General features: G+C 42.3%; 1 protein-coding gene across 7 annotated transcripts in view; it reads left to right on the top strand.

Annotated features, from left to right (window-relative positions):
* The window catches only part of FGGY (FGGY carbohydrate kinase domain containing), a 298819-nt gene that overhangs the window by 43492 nt on the left and 238361 nt on the right, over positions 1 to 16966 (top strand). The window contains exon 1 of one of the 7 annotated variants that reach the window (XM_030455590.1): positions 6078 to 6136. The exons of 4 other annotated variants lie outside the window; for them this stretch is intronic. The gene's annotated coding sequence lies outside the window, so the exon portion shown is untranslated. Of the gene's footprint in view, positions 1 to 6077; positions 6137 to 15186; positions 15234 to 15434; positions 15453 to 16966 lie in introns of those variants that run through there. 2 more of the 7 variants (XM_030455589.1, XM_030455593.1) reach the window with 2 other exon arrangements.

Below are 16966 nucleotides of genomic sequence, written 5' to 3' on the forward strand. Positions count from 1 at the left end.
TGCAGGGAAGGAAGTGCACCGTGGGAAGCAGTTCAGAGCCCGAGTCTCGGAAGCCTCTTAGGTTATGGTTTTATAATAGAAAGTACAGCAGCAATATGAGCTCACAGCAATTCACGTCCTTTTTTTCCTCTCTCTCCCTGGCTGCCATTCCCGCCTTGCCTCTTTTCTTCGGCTTGCTCAGTTCTGTGTGGGGGCCATGCTGTGTTTTGGGTCGATTTGTTCTGAAAGCCAGGGAAGAGTTTTCTGCTCAGATTTACAGCCTGGCTTACCAAAAAGTTGTGGTAGTGTAACTGAGTGCTTGGGGGATAGGAAAGAGGGGTGGGGGAAAAAACTTTGTTATTAACGCCCCATGCTCTTCCTAACATGAAACCAAAGCTGCTGTACTCTCCTGCTGAAGAAAAACTCTTCAAATGCTGAATATTTAATTAGATATTTTTTACAAGTTTAATTGAAAATTTCTGAAGGATCTGATTATTGGCTTATTTATTTCACATGCCAAGTAACAAGCTTAGTTACAGTCTGATAGGTTTTAAGGGCAAGTTCTTTACTGGAGCCAGATTTTGGAAAGGCTTGAATATGCTAATTCTGAAGTGGTTTTACACAGGATTTTTTCTTTTTATTAAATCAACAAATCATCCTAGCTTAATTAGAAAAAATAAAGAGGAGTGTTTTTCAAATTTAAGATCTGTGACATTCTGGCAGTGCACTGAGTGGTCATGTTTCAGAAAGGGCCTTACATCAATTTTGCAAGGGGGATATTTGGGAAAAGTCCCTGGCTAGTGTGCTCTTTCAAGCATGAGAGATGTTGGGGTGCAGCTCACAGGATCTGAACACATTGTACTGGGGCACAGCAGTTTGTCTCTTCAGAGCCACATGCTTCCTTAGTTTATCAGGCTGCTCCTGGCAATTCTGTTCAACCTTTGGACTTTATGGCCTCTCTCAGGATGCAGCACTGGTTCCCTAATATCTCTTCTCTTGTCTCTTGCCAAGTTTCCAGCAGGCAATGAGGCCATGACAAGCAGGGTCACAGGTGTTGAAGGAAGTCAGCAGCACAAACAGCCAAAAGTGGATTCCACAGTTACAGGATGGAATATTGCTTTTCTGGGTGAATCTGTCAGACCATCTCCATCTTTTCTTTTTCAGAGACCATAAGGTGTTATCTAGCTCCTTTTGCTTTTGTACCAGGGCTAGGTGTGTGCCTGTGGATTTAGTAGGTGGGGTTAACAGTACCAATGGTGTAGATAAAAATAATTAAAAAAAAAAAAAAGAAGAAAAAAGAGAAGATAATGCCAGGTACTCACTTAATTCCATTGTTAGGTCTGTTGTGTATTTTCTAATTATATTGCTTATTCTTTAACTATTCTTTAACTGTCACGTAAAGCTTGGGTTATTCACATTTGAATGGTGGTAAAGGAGATATTTTAGGAAAAAACAGAGATCAGACAATAAGGAAGAAGGTAATTAGAGACAAACATTGATCAGGCAATAAGGAAGAGGGTGATAGCAGCTCTGGTACAATGATGCAGGAGGTGTGTCTGACTAAGGGCTATGGAATTTGATAATTTAGAAGGAAAAAACCCAACCAACTATAGGTTCTGGACAGTAAATATAACAGAGGAATGTTTAACAAAAATCCTGGTTGGCAAAGGGATACTCCTGCATTTGACAAACAGGGTAGGGGACAGGCATAAAGGGTTGTGCTGGAATATGGGGAATACCAAAGCCATTCTGCCTCACAGCAGTTCTGGTTGGCTGCTGGTAGTGGTCCCAACACACACTCTGTGTCAGGTTTTGTGACTCAGGGCTTTGGAGGATGTTGTTGGGAAGACACCCATGAGATGATAGTGGGAGGGCTGCCAGAGGCACAATGGTTATTCTGAATCCAGAAAATGCCCACATGTAGTTTTTCAAGCAAAAAGCAGCTCTGCTGCAGAGTGTTCTGTCTTCCTTACCATGCCATCAGAGCAAAATAAACTGTTGAGCTTTTTAAGAAATTTTAGAAAAATTTAGAACTTTTTTTGTTAGAAAAACTTTAGACTTTAGAAAAGTTCTTTATACACATAAAATACTTGGATGCACCCAAACTACAGTTACTCTGAATTAACAATCCCCATCTCATGCTCAGTGGTGTCATTCTCAACCTGTGGTTGTGTTGCTTAGTACAAAATGTAGCAGCTCTGCATGGAGCTCTCACTAGTCCTTGTTTATGTACAAAAATTTGTAGCAGAACAGCTGTAGTGATGTTAGTATTTTTTTATAGACTATTCCAACTGTGATCTTTTGTCTGAACTGAGTTATAGTGAAATCAAGGAGAAATTCTCCTTCCAGTATCTGAATTAAGTTGAATTGAAGGATCTCATTTCAGAAAATATAAACATACCTACTTCAGAAGGTTTCACTGCTTTAACCATACTGATAAAACAGTGGAAACTTGTGAATGTTTTGAAGGTGAACTTTATAAAACCTGGGGCCCTTTCAGTCACAGAGGTGGTCTGAAGTCCCACTGCCTAATGGTAACCCTCATTTTAGCCCTGTGTGCAGTCTCAGCCCTTTGTTCATTCTCTAATGTCAATCTCCAGTTAATTCAGTGAGCCTTGTTTTGGAAAAAGGTGACTAAAGCTATCTGAATTTGCCCTTTAACCAGATGAGGAATTCAACTACAATTCTGATAACACGGGTTAAAGCACCCTTTAGAACAAGCTGATGTTGTTTAAGCCATGCATATTAAATTTAATCTGTGCTTAGAAATGGAACCATTATCAGGAAACGTCACTAAGAATCTAAGGAATCATTAATAAATAGCTTATTACTCCCAGGGATGGGCTCTGGAGGTAGTTTATATAAAGTCAACATTTTAGTGTTAGTGCATTTGCTCAGTAAGCAAATACATTTTCATAGTAAATGTGTTTTGATGTAAATAGTACAAGATCACACATCCTGAGCTGACAATGTCATTGCCACTTGAGAAAATCAAGCTTCCAGAGTTTAGAGAATCAGCCGTCACAGCTCCACTAATTTCTTGTTCCTTTAACATAGTATGTTGGAAATCAGAACAGAGAGCAGGTAGTACTGGCAAAACATTTGTTGTTAGCTGGTTCCTGAGAGCCTGTGGATTGTATTCATTGTCATTTCTAAGGATGTTGTAATTTCTTCTTCACCAAAGGGAAATCCTTCCATTTTAATGCAACTCCCCCATCCCCCCCAAACTCTTCAATGCTTGCAATAGATACCCTAAAGGCAAATGGAGTAAAGTCCTGAGTAACCTGTCTGACTTCATAGCTGACCATGCTTTGAGGAGGAGGTTGAAGTAGATGTTCTTCTGAGGTCCCTTTCCACATGAATTATCCTGTGATTTGTCAAAACAATTAAGGCTATTTTTGTATCTTCTTTTGGGGTACCATGCTTTGAAGCTTTTTGAGATGGTCCCTTTTCAGAAAAGGCTTTAGTACTGAGCACTCTCACACGCTCAACTCTGATCAGTCCCACTGAAGTGAAATGGTAAGCAGATGTCATGTTATCCTTTAAACATGGTTACTAAACCAAATAGGCTACTTGGCACACAAGACAGGACCAGCCACAGATCCTGGTGTTCAGTGTGTCCTGGGAGATAGACTGTGTTTATTACCTACTTAAAAAAAAGATTTCATTAAGGATATTTTATCTGGCCTGCCAAAATCCTAACAATGTATGATTATGTTTTTTCAAATATTGTGTCTTTGAGATTCACTTGATCTGGGAGGGGAAATATAATATGTAATCTCTAGGCACATGAGATGTCATCTCTCCAGGTTACACAATTTATACACTATTTACATATAGTTACTAAAGTAGTGTCAGGGTGCTTAATACAACTCGTGGGGCTGGAGTGTTTTTCATGGGCCCTAAGAGCAACATACAGTGCTACTAAAAGAGCTTGCCAAAAGGAAGGTGGATTTTCTGGGGCTCTCATCACAGGTGGGTATAGCCCAGCTTTCAGAGGTGGAACACCTTGAAGTGCTAGGCTGTAAACTACAGCAGACCAGCAGCTGTTGTGCAAGCTGTTTGATTCTTGTGGTGAGGATGGGAACCTTAAAAATTAGGTAGGGTAGAGAGCAGGAAATGGGAGCCATTACAGCTGTCCCAAGGGAAGTGGTTCCACTTGTGAATCACAGTCCTGGTTTTGCCATGCAGTGTGGGAGTGGTGTCCTGTCCCAGGCGGATATTGCTGGTTTCTGGGATCTAGAAGGTCTGACTGCTCCAGGGGGAAAAAGAGCTGGAGACTCTCAGACCCACCATCATTTCACCTTTGCAGCCTCAGAACCATTGTTTGGGCAGCTGGAGCAGGGGGGAATCAGGATGTGTCAAGCCCTGTGAGTCTCCTGACCTGAATTAAGTGATGTTAAGTCCATTGCTTTTAAGAAGAAGAAAGTCCATCACCAGAGAGTGATGAGGACTGCAATCCTTTACTGAAGAGTTTGACCACATGCCACATGGACCTTGGGTTATCCCATGGAGAACAAAACCTCCTACTGTGTGAGACAGCCCAGGGTGCCAAGTCTTGCCTTTCACCCACTTCCATGAGTCACACAGGCTGGAGCCTGTCTCACAGTGGCACAGGAACCTCCTGCCCTGGCTCGTATTCCAGTCTATCCTAGAGGAAACCTGCACAGGCTTCTGGGCTCTCTCTCACTGCAACCCAGCACTGCCACACCTCAGTTTCTTCAGGCCATCTTGTCAGGGCACCTCTGGCTTACTCATAACGGATGCAGACATTGCAACCAAGCAGTCCCTCCTCTGCTGCACATGCTTTGTTGCTTCTAGAGGCTTTTTCAGTGCTGGGAGGAATGTGCCCCTTCCCTTTTTTTCTGTCTAAAGCCTTTACAGGAGCTGTTTCCACCTATTCTCAGGAAGAAACAAGTCAGATCCTGGCAGTTGAGTGTTGTTGGTTTTTATCCTTCCTAAACCAAATAATGAGACAAATCCCCAAATCACTGTTCATGCAAGGCTTGTGTGTGCTTTCTGCAGCAGAACTAGCAACGACTGTGTTGATAGCACCACTCAGCTATTTGCAGCTTCAGAGGGACTGAATGTGGAGTGTGAATATGGAGTGAAGAAGGGACAGAGATGTGTCTTCCACTTCTGTATCTTTCTGCACTGTTTGAGTGCATTTCCCTCCACCTCCAATGCAAAGGTTCACAGAGCTGTACCACAGCTCCCTCACTGATGAGCAGATCATTAGGAGGTTTCCATTGTTCATAAATCATGGTGGAGAGGAAGCCAATATCTGAGTCCCCAAGGCTTCTGCTAATGTTGTGGCTCACCAAAGATCTTTTATCTCAGCCCTTATGTCTTGCTATGAACTTGTCACCCCAGTCTTGTAGCTAGAGGTGCAGCAGCAGCAATTATTTGGGGAACTTAAGTCTTTGATATAAATTTGAGTTTTGTGATATTGGGAAGCTGATGCAGTGGAATTTCTGTATCATGAGGTGTCTTTGCTGGAAGAGTCTGTTGTTAAATCTTAATTGCAATCCAGAAAAGTGCTTGCAGTTCTGGATTAAAGGTGGCACTTACCTAGTAAAGTTAGGGAGGGAAAAGTCTCCAGAAAGAAAGAAAAGGAGTGAGTGAAAGTCTCCAGACCTGACAGGAGTGACCTAGGGCAGGTCCATTGGTCTTTTGTTGATAGACTTCAGCTTTGTCTGCTCATCTGTCAAGATAGCCAGGTGTAAACTATCTCTATTAGAAGTTAAATGCTTATGTTAAGATCACCTGTGGCCTGAAACAATAACCCCTGCTAAGGGCCTGAGTTCATTAGGTCAGTAATTAGGTTATTAGGTATACAGCTGTGCTGTGTAGGTTTTTAATTCCATTGACTTCAGTTTAGTTTGTAAAAGACTGTTCGTGTGCACCACGAACAGACTGTAAGAAGAAACAACAGGGGCAACTTCATCCAAGAAGTCTCAGGCTTTGTGAAAGGGCAGAAGAAATGAATTTACCATTTCTCCAGAAGTTAGACTTAGCTGAAGGACCCTAATTCAAAGAAAGCAACCTGGTTGGAAGGACCTGTGTGGTTTGGAAGAAAGTTCTTGCATCTGCCCAGCCCCTGTACCCTCACAGAGGACCTGATGTAACCCAAAGAATCTACTGGAGCTGAGACAAGGTAATCTGCACGTGGTTGATTTATGTTTTTTTAAGAGAAGCTTTGCACATACTACTAAACTCCCAGCTGAGTGAGTTTATAAGCCCCTGGATGAAACAACTGGACTCTCATTCTCAGGAAAGAGGATCCACACTGTGTGCTTAGAAAAGCCAAACTAGGTTGGTGCTTTGCTCACTTTACAGAGGGTCACCACACATTTTATCTTGTCAGACTGGGAGGCTGTGCAAAGAGAGAAGTATGATCACATCTGTTGTCTAGAGGCAGTGGTCCATTCTGCTTTCACTGGCAACTCAGGACCAGAGCTTTCAGATGATTTCCTCACCTACCTGTATGCTCAGGTAAGAGAGAATAGGTGCATAGCAGGGTCTTAATGACAGGAAGATTAGAAGAATCTTGGAACTGAAAGGCATGGAGGGGATTTCAGAGGTGGGATTGCAGTATCTTCTGAAAGGTAGAGGCAAGCTTGCAAGAGCTGGATCTGTTCAGTTGGAGCCAGTTTGTGTTTGGGACCTCTCATTTGGGACAGTCAGATACAATTTTTACTTCAAAAAGTGTGAAGAGTTGCTTCTGCTTTAGGGCAGACTGGAAACATTTCAAAGCACTGTCCCTCAGTAACTCCCATCTACTTAGATAGCTGTAGCATCTTGGAAGTTCATGATAAAAGGGGGACACCTTTTAATTTCTGTACACTAAAACAGCCTTCCCAAAATTCTGGTAGGGTTGCACAATATGCTGAATCAAACTGTGTACCTGAACACAACCCCAAAGATCTTACAAGTTATTACAAGTTTGTTATTTTATGGTTTTGGTTTTTTTAAAGACAATATAGTCAATAAAGTCAGGAGGGGAAGTGGAATTGCTGGCTACCAAGTTCTAGTTGTTATTTTTAATGTAACAGTACCCTCTTCCTGGATGGGGAATACACATGAGGGGACAGGTGGATGCAGATGGAGCACTCGGAAACAGGAGGGGGTTAGGTCAGGCCACTGCCAGCAGGAACTGAACAAGAGCTTGGGCTAACGTTCCTAGTAAACCTTCAATTAGATATTCAAGCTAATGAAGGAGAGGCTTAACCTTAAAGACATCCTCTTCATGGTGGTTTCTTGTACTCCTTGGTGCTAAGGCTTGGGGGGGTTCTGAGCACAGATCTGCAACAGCAGCCTTTTTATGGAAGTAGTACATACAGCTTAGCTATCTGTCCAGTATCACAGGAGCTTTAGAGAGTGCACATGGGCTTCATTAGCATTTCTGATTAACCTCTGCTTTTTGTGCAAATGTTCCAAGGTGTTAATCCTTCTGCTCGTGTAATGAGCTGGAAAAGCTTTAGGTTGAAATCCAGGCAGCATCTTAAAAAACAACTTCTGTTTTTGTTATTGTCTTGACTGGCAGACTGAACCCCAGTCAATCTGATTACTTTGCAAGGAAGAAATGTGTTCAGACTGACAGCTTGTACCTTGTGTTTTATCTTCCAAAAGAATTTTTAGAGTCTTTAGTTATAAGCTTCAAAAATAGTACAGGTTTATAACTGAGAGAGTGGCAGATGTTGTGGATAAAATCAAGGTTTAAGTACAGCTATTAATTTCACTTGCTGGTATCATGTAAAGCAGTGCTGAAGACAAATGCATTATAGTTGGCTTTTAAGATACTAGCACCCTGAGAAACTGTTTATATATCTCTTGCCTATTCTTTGTAACTCTTTGTAATGCTTCCAGTGACTACAATGATATACTTAGATAGAAGAGTTGATCTACCAAAGCCTTACCCTAGGAATGAACTCCACTAATCAACTGCTCATGACTCCAACAGATGTTTCTGTTTTTCAGACAATTGGAACCTCATGTTCTATATTTTTTAATTATTTATTTTTTTCCCTGTACTTGCAGCAAATGCCCCACTGCACATGTGAGCTTCAAAAACCTGTCACATGATACCAGGAACAAATTGTTAAGCTAGTCAGCAAGGTTCAGGTTTGAAGTGGTGGTCCACAGGAGGCAACTGGGTCTTAGAAGCCAGAGGCATGGGTTGTGGAACCACCAGGCTGTGGTTTTGTTGTAAATGCCAACACTCTATTTCAGCCTCTCTATGAAATTTGGAAATGCCAGATGAACTCAGATCGGAACTCTTTTTTTTTTTTTTTTTTTTTCCAAAGGCTGAATCACTTTAGGATGTCGAGATAAAGTTAAGTGATACTTTTGAGGATATGAGTATTATACTTTTGAAACCACATAAATGGGATGAGAATTATTTATACGATGCTGTTATGTAAGGGCTTAGCTCCTGAGGAAGGTCAAAATTGGAGAATTTTCAGTCATAGTTGAAATACAGATGTGAAGAATTAACTTCTTCCTTTGATTTCTTTAGTCCCTTACATGTAACTTACCACTTTGGGTTTTTCTAATTGATAAGTGACCCACAGATCATTGATCAATGAAGACCTTTGTATGATATGTGCAGAAGGGAAAATAACGTGGGTAGAAAGGGGTATGTGGGTATGTTGGTGGGTATGTTGTCACTCCACAAAGATGCAGCATACTCTGCTGTCCACGAAATTAGAGCTACTTAGTGAAAACAAAACACCTGTTAAAAGAGTACAATGGAACCATTACAAATTATAGGCACTGGAGACACACTTCTTTGGGATGATGGCAACTCATTTTTCTGTTAGCAGTGAGCAATTAAGTGTGAACTTTCCCCTACCCACAGCTCAGCCATGCTGGATTGATTCAGGAGCCATGGCAGAACTTAGCTAAATAGGCATGACCAGGAGGTTTATCAATATTCACACTTCGTTAACCAAGCAGGATCCTGACCCGCTGTTGGATACCATAGCCAGAACTTTTTCCTTTCACCCTTTCTCAAAGTAAATATATTAACTTGCTGCTGGACTTGGTTGTCATGATAAACACGAGCACAAAGAACAGTGTGAGTTGCAAACTGTTTCATTAAGTGCCTGGGAAAGGGTGAGAGTGAGGGTAGAGAAGGAGGAGGACTGCCTCTGCAGCCACTCCTGGGATATTAGGCACTTCTGAAACATTCCTCAGCTGATAAAGATTTAATCAGTTAAGAATATAACCAGTAGTATGCATTGGGCATATTTCATAGTTGTTTTCAAGCTGGTAATATGCTCTCTTCTTTGAACATTGTGTCCCTTCCTATTGTTTTAAAGCTAAACTCTAACCTATTTGCATGTATTTGATGAAACCTGAACTTGAGTTGAAGGTCTGGAGTGCCAAAGGATTTCTGTCTGCATAAAGATGCTGTGTTTTCATGGCTCTGGTTGAGATTTCCTCCTTGCTTCTTGCATTTTCTGTGTAGAGAAGGAAACTGAGAAGCCCCTAAAAGATGGGTATCACAAAACCAGGGAATGGTCCTCATTAGAACGTGAGCACAGAGTGATGGGAGTGGGAGGAGGGAAATCGTTAGAGGAGAGAATCATCTAAGCCAAGGAATGACAGGACTTCCAGAAGAGGGTGACTAGAAATGCTGAAGTTGGCTGACAAACCACAGAGAGAAAAGATAGAGTATCAATTTGAAATTCTGGCAAGTGCCTTTTGAAATAGAGAAGAATTATCTCCGTGGAATGAAGGAGAAAGAGGTGGACTGAACAGAGTCTGGCATGAACCTTGAGGAGGAGAAGACATCCAGATGTTGCTGCAAGTAGTAAGCCCAGTCAGTGATCTTAGAAATCAAAGAAGGTGGGAGATGAGTGACACAGAGTGGGCAGTACTGAAAAAGGCACAGCTGGGCAAAGAATGGATTCAGGTTCTTTTAAGTTAGCAGAAATTCAAACAAACCCAAGATTGTGCAGTAGAAAGAAAATAAACTCTGGAGCAGAAGAAAAGATGTAAGGGTGAACAAAAGGAAAACAAAGTTGATTTGTGGATCAGTGGAGAGACTAGAAGGAAAGCAGGTTTCTTTATGGGATGTGAGAGGGCCTTACTGGCAGAGAAGAAAAAGAACACATTGTGCATTAGCACTTTATCTTTTGGAAGTGATAAGCAAGGTCCGATGCAAGGAGAGAGGTGGGGACAGAAGAAAGGGAATATTTGGGCAGCAACAGTTTTGAGGGATGGTCAAAGGAGCTGCAAAGGCTGCTAAGATCATGAATTATTACAGTAGTTAATTTCTAATGGTAGAAAGGTGGAAGGACAGAGGGGGAAGGAAATCAATCTTCACCAGGAAATCACTTTCACCAGGAAATTTCCTCTGCAAAAGCAGAGGGTGCAACTATGGGAAAAGAAATAAAAGGATTAATGGAGAAGAATATAACATGGGGAGACAATCAAGTTTGTTGATGAGAGAAAGGGAAGATAAAAGTAGGGAGAAAGACTGAAGTGTGGTCTTCCCATTCCTGAGTGCTTGAGCAGAGCTTCTCCCTGGCATTGTCAGTCCTGACAGGTTTGGTCTCATTTCTTCTCTCCAAATTGGCAGTCCTGTAGCAGGCACGAGAGGCAACTTTTTGAAACAGTTGTTCCTGCTTCTCCGAGTAGCCTGCCAGCTACTGATAGAACTGATGTTGGATCTGCTGAAATGAATGTGAAGAGCCCAGCTGATGTCAGTAGTACCGGATCAGTCAATATCTGATTAAAAAAATCACTTTTCCTGTGGCTATGTTTTCAATCTCTCATTCCCTGACATGCTTACCAGAGCAGTACTATGAAAAACTCACATCAGAGAGTGTCTAATAGAAGATTCTATTCTAAAGGAACATGCATGCCAAGAAATAAGAGCAATGAGTAGAGCTGAGGTGCTGAGTGAGTCTTTTGGACTTAACAACTTCCACAGTGCAAGTCTCATATCTGGAGGCTGTGATCAAAGTTGTCCCTGTAGGTAGATCTAGAGAAGGCCAGTTACCACATTAACAGTCCTGGGGTTGTGTAGAGAGACCAAAAGTCTGAATAGCCAGAGAGAATAACATCAAGTGGTTCCCCAGACTCAAGATAGCTTGGTTCAAATAGTTCCCAGACACACAGAGATGAGAGTGAAGATACATGCTCAGGCTAATAGCAGCATCTCCACACCCTGTTCTGGAGCAAGAGGAGTCAGTTAACCAAAGCCAACTTTGCCTGTAACCCTAATTAAGGAGCTTCTGTAGGTTTCTTGAAGGGTGTAAGGAAACCCTGTTGCCCTCTTCCCTGCTTCCAGCTTCGTGGCCAGAGACATGGAGAGGTTCTTCCTCTCCATGAAAGAGGAGAAAGTCTGCCCCTGAAGATTGATTTCCTTGCCCCTCTGTCCTTCCACCTTTCTACCATTAGAAATTAACCACCGTAATAATTCATGATCTTAGCAGCCTTTGCAGCTCCTTTGACCATCCCTCAAAACTGTTGTTGCCCAAATATTCCCTTTCTTCTGTCCCCACCTCTCTCTTTGCATCGGACCTTGCTTATCACTTCCAAAGAGAAGGATTTCCAAAAGTCTTAAACCTTGTGTATGTTCATTTAAAGCGCATGGACCTGGGTGAAGGGGTCCCCTAGAGAGGGTGGTGGTGGGATATCTGCTCTGTTAGGGGCAGGTCAAAGCAGTGGTCGTGTGGGAGAGTTTGCAGTCCTTGGGAGGGGGCTTTCAGGCTGGCACCTCTCCCAGCTGCATCCCTGCCCTCGCTCACATCCACACGGTGCCATCACCACGCAGTCATCTGCCGGTTGCACGCCCACGGAGCACACCAGGAAGGAAGCGGCTGAGCTCTCCAAGTCAGGAGGATTACAGGAAAAAAAAAAAAAAAAAAAAAAAAAAAAAAAAAAAAAACAAACCAAAAAAAACCCAACCCAAAACAACCCAGGCAGCAAACAGCAGGCAGCCTGTGTATTGTACCGAGTCCTCCCGGACCCAAGGAATCCTTTGCCCCATGATTCATGCTGAGCTGTCCCGCTCCATCCGGCAGCAGCCACCCACTTTTAACTGGGTGCCGGCTCTGCCGCTGCTGCTGGCACCAAAGCCTGCAGCATTTCAGGATTCTTTTGTTAGTCAGGGCACTGGCACTTCCTTTGCCATTTGTCAGCCTTCAGGAAGGCTTGTGTGTGAGTAGGGGCTTTTTTTTTTTCCTTTTTTTTTTTTTTTTTTTCCCCTCTCCCTCCTCCCCCCCTTGTTATTATTTTGTTCCTTTACATGTTTGGAACCTGGAGGTTTGATTGAGTCGCTTCCTTGCTCTCCACTTCCTGTAGACTGAAGTCTCTGTTTGCTGATGATTAGCCAATGCTGGCTGTTCTGGCAATGGAGATGTCTCAAATCAATCCTATCCTGTCTGGCTTTCCAGGAAGAGAGCTGCCCCTCCCCTTGCTCTCCACAGCCCCTGTCATCCAAGATTGAAATTTATCAGAGCTGCTGCAAGCAGGAAATTAGCTCCTTTACAACTTGTTCTCCACTGCTTCTCATTCACTTTATTGTTTTAACATTTTCCAGAAAATAAGGCAGAAAACAAACCTGCTTCCTCTGTAGAAGAGATGTGCTGTTAGCCTGTGAAATGCTTATTTCTCTGGCAAGCTGCTTCTTATCTTTACAGCAGAACTAGGAGATGGAAATCAGTTGCAGTTAAACTGAGATAATGAATAAAACTCTGGAAAACATTTAGTCATCCTTTAGCATCCTGAAGATAAGGATTTCTACCTATAGGCATCAAAGCTATAATGAACACCAAAGGAGGGATAGGCTCAGGAAAAATGAAGTGAAGGGTGCTGCCTACAGACTTAGGAATGTGTTTGTGAGGAACTTTTTGGGGGCTTGGGTCTTTGGGTCTTCAACATCTGTATTGTCTGAACTTTCCTGAAGAGCTGAGCACCTGTTGCTTCCATGCATGCAAAACCCACCTTAGAACTGCATGCAGGTAACATTAAAGTGCTTTTTTCTGATTTTATGTCTGACTTTAAACATAGATATATTTGTTTTCTGAGTGCCTTTCCAACAGCAACACTGGGAGATTATTTTTTTATATATATGCCAAAGGAAGACACTCTCTTAATTAAAATCAGACATTTGTGGTGCTATTCAGCATTAAAAATAAACCTCTGCCTTTGCCAGAAGTAAATTTGGCAATTGTGTGCTCCCTGCTGCAGGAAAACAATGTCTCTCTGTAGAGCTCAGAACCAAGCTTTGGCAGTGAACTGAGGCCCGATGTCCATTGATCTCAATGGAAAACCTATTATTAGAAAGATCCCTGTGACCACATCCTGCCATCATTTTGTCCCCAGAACCACCACTGAGGTCAGCAGGATTTTTGTGCAAATATTTATGGCAGGATACGGCCCACTTCAGGGCATTCTTAGGGCTGAACAGGCCTTCAGCTGAAATGTTCCTTCTTCATGCTGGATCCTACCAGCCCCCTAAAAGCTGATCCATGGATCCCACCATCTCAGCTGGTGTTGACTGAAACCAACTCAGTCAGTTCGTGCAATTTGAATGCAGACATGAGGCAAGACTCTGGCATTGCACAATGTCCTGACTGATTATGCTGTGCCTTGGACACTGGATGACAAGGCTGTAGCCTCCTAACTTCTCAAGAAAGCAGCAAGGAGTAAATTACTGCTGAGATACATAGGCCTGTGGCTTTGGCAAGTGAAAACTGTTGATAATTAAATAACTGGAGATTTTTGTTTTCAGCAAATGCTTTGCATATGTGACTAGTGCAGCTAATTTCCTGCTTGCCAAATTCAGTTCTATCAACACTTATTGGAACCACGAGCTCGGATAGTAGAGGGAATGCTCTCTCCTTCATCCTTTTGATATGGGGAATAAATGAATTCTTTTCAGCTTACTGTACATCCGTGTTTTCACTGGACAGCAGAAAACTGTGTCACTGACTCATTGTTTGATCTCGGGTAAATCATCTAATCCTGTCTATCCCAGTACCCTCGTCTGCATAAATAATGTAATGACTCTCATCTGTCTGTACAAGCTGTTGGAATTGCTTTGGTTTATATAGTTTTAGCTTTACTTTAGTCTTTTCCACAATGTTTTATTGGAGAAAGGAGGCTTTTACTCAAGTCGAAGCCAAAAGGTTTCTTATCCCTGGCTGGGTGCTGAAATAATCAGATTTCACAGGTTTTTATAATTCTGCAATTTCTCTGATAAAATGACAACCTGGCATTTTCAGCAGTAGCTGCTGGAGTCCAACTGGGCTTTTGGAAGGTGGGAGAATTCCTGGGCTGTGAACCTGTTATTTTCTTCCAAATTCTGTACATGGATTCCCTGTAATAGGTGAAATACACACAACAACAGCTTGATGCTCACCTGAAAGAGGAGTTAAACTACTGCCTGGTTCATATGAAGAGTGTATTTTAGATTGAAGCCTAAAAACTTACAAAATAAATAAAAAGCATAATAATTTACCTGGGAGTCAACAGCTATAAGGAGGGGAAAAAAACCCAAACCATCAACCCAACAAAAAAAGCCTCAAAACCAAACCCAAAACTTGACCTGAAAAGATAAATAGGCCAAGACATATTCAACTATAGACTGTGCAGAATGATTCTTTGCACTGCAATCTGCATCTTGAGGCCCAGGACTAACGTGGTTTATGGACTCATTCTCTTCCTCCTGTAGTTATATGCCTGAAGAAAATGTCACTCTAATGCTGGGAAAAAACATGCCTTGCCAGTAACAGAATTTTAGGTTGATTTTTTTTTTTTTTCATTTCTAAGAAACTGGCTTCCTGGAGACCTTTTTCACTCAGATAAAACTTTTGGAGGGAAGAGGTGGCAGGATATGAGGATATGAGATCTGAGGGATGGGTGGTAGTCTCAGTAATAGCACTTCTAAGGTATGTGGGGGAGAAAGGTTTGCTTCTCTCTCTCTCTTTTTTTTTTTTCCTAACCTGATTTTTCTTTGGCTTTGGTGAAAAGAAAAAAAAATTACTTTTCCATTTCAATAGTATCCTGATGGAAGAATAAAAACTAAAATGCTAAAAAGGGTTGCAAAATGGAATTCTTGTTTTCCAGCCAGTCCTGAGCAACACAACTCTGTGTTTGTGAAGAGTTGGAGAGAGAGAGAGAGAGGTTTCCTCTTAAACAGGAAAAGTGTAATCCTGCTACTGCACCTTAGTCACAGGAGGTGTCTGGTTCCCTGAGAGCTCACTGGAAAGCAGTTTGCAGCTGTGGCAGAGGCAGTGAGTACTCCAGTGGAGACAGCTTTGTGGTTAATGTGCTGAATCGGGACTCAGACTGGGTTCAGTTCTGGCTTGTCCAGACATTTATTTAATCTTGAGCAATGTGTTGAACCTGTCTGTGCTTCAGCTTCCTATCCCTGAGAGTCTGCCTGAGTGAGGCATCAGTGAACTGCCCTCAGTACAGATGTGATATTCTTTCAGTCCAACTTGTTAAGCAAGGTACATTTTTTAAGGTTAGCTTAAGCTTTTTGAGAGTAAGTTTAAGCTAAACTGCAGCTGCCAATTTTCAACTTGAAGTGTTTTTTAATTTACTCTTATTTTACACAGGTGCATCAAAAAAATCTGACTGAATCAATATAATGAAGCTGACAGCTCCGTGCACATGTGTTTGCAGCTAAATAAGTTTTTTTGTTTTTCTCTACACGTTGTCTGTAGGGACAGAAACTACCTTTTGTCAGGCTACCTACACAAATAATCAAATATTTCCTAGACAGTCCTGGAGATTTGAGTCTACCAAGAGTTGGGGCTCTTATCTTCTGGGCTCCTCCACCTGGAAAACTCTACATTCATATGTATTTTTTAGGGACAATGAGATAAGTGGACTTCAGGAGGTGCAGAAAACCTTATGATCCAAGTTTCTTACAAGGCTCTAATAGAAAGTGAAAAGATACAGGGTGGGAAGCCTTGGTATTGGTCTCCATCATTGCAGAGGCTAAGACAGTGAAATCAGTGATTTGGTTGCTGCCCTGTGAATGAAGAAGTGAAGGTTCACTCTGCACAAAAGCTGCATCCCTGAAACAGAAGGGAATCTTTTAACTGCTTCCTTCTATTGTCTTACTATCTGCTTTGCCACCAACGTTTAGTGGGTGGTTTGGCCTTTTTTATTTGAATTAACACCACGGGTTTTGTTCCCGAGAATAATAATAGCAAGAATACAAAATTACTGCTTTGCAATTAATTTTGGAAAGGGCATATGGAAATCTCTAGGGGTGAAAATAGCTGCAATGGGTGATTGTTGCTACCAGCAATGAAAACTTTTGGCTTAAGGTATTAAAAAAAAAAAAAAACCAAGAAAAAACCTGAACAGCCAAACACCTCAGAGATGCTGAAATTTCATCTGGATAGATAAATGTGTAGGCTGAGTGCATGAGCTTCTCAGGCACTGAAGGATAGAGGGGAGATGGTGAATACCCTGAAGTCCTGACCTGCCTTTGTGAAGTTCTCCGTATCACAGGCACTAAGTGTTCTTTAGTGCAAGTCAAACACTCCAAATGAGGAAAAAGAGAGAAATGAGTCTGAGCAGGAAGCTTCAAATATTCTAAGACTAATTGAGTTTAGATAATTAAGGGGTTTTAGAGCAGTAATTCAGAGGAGAAGGGGAGGGGAGGACAATTTAATTGAGGTTGCCTGTCCATCTGTGAATTCTCCGTGCAGCCTTCTGTGCCGTGTCCCGGTTGTCATCGGTTCTGACCTAAAGGAGTTGATGTCGTGTGTATTGACCTTATTAGTTAGCAGCACTGCAGGCTTCCCCTGGCCTTCTGTAGCTTTTCTGCCTCTGGTGCAGTGTCTGTGTGACAGTGTCTGTGTTGTCCTTGACTGGAGGGAATGCCCTGGCCTGGCACGTCTGCCCTTTTGAGACCTCGTACTGTGCTCTGGGGTCACGCCAGGAGTTGGGGGGGATGAGGAGCAGTGTTTGAATGCTGCTTTGTGGTTCAGTAGAGGCTGTTCTGTGC

This window comes from Calypte anna, chromosome 8 (assembly GCF_003957555.1).
Source record: "Calypte anna isolate BGI_N300 chromosome 8, bCalAnn1_v1.p, whole genome shotgun sequence".
Lineage (NCBI taxonomy): Eukaryota > Metazoa > Chordata > Aves > Apodiformes > Trochilidae > Calypte > Calypte anna.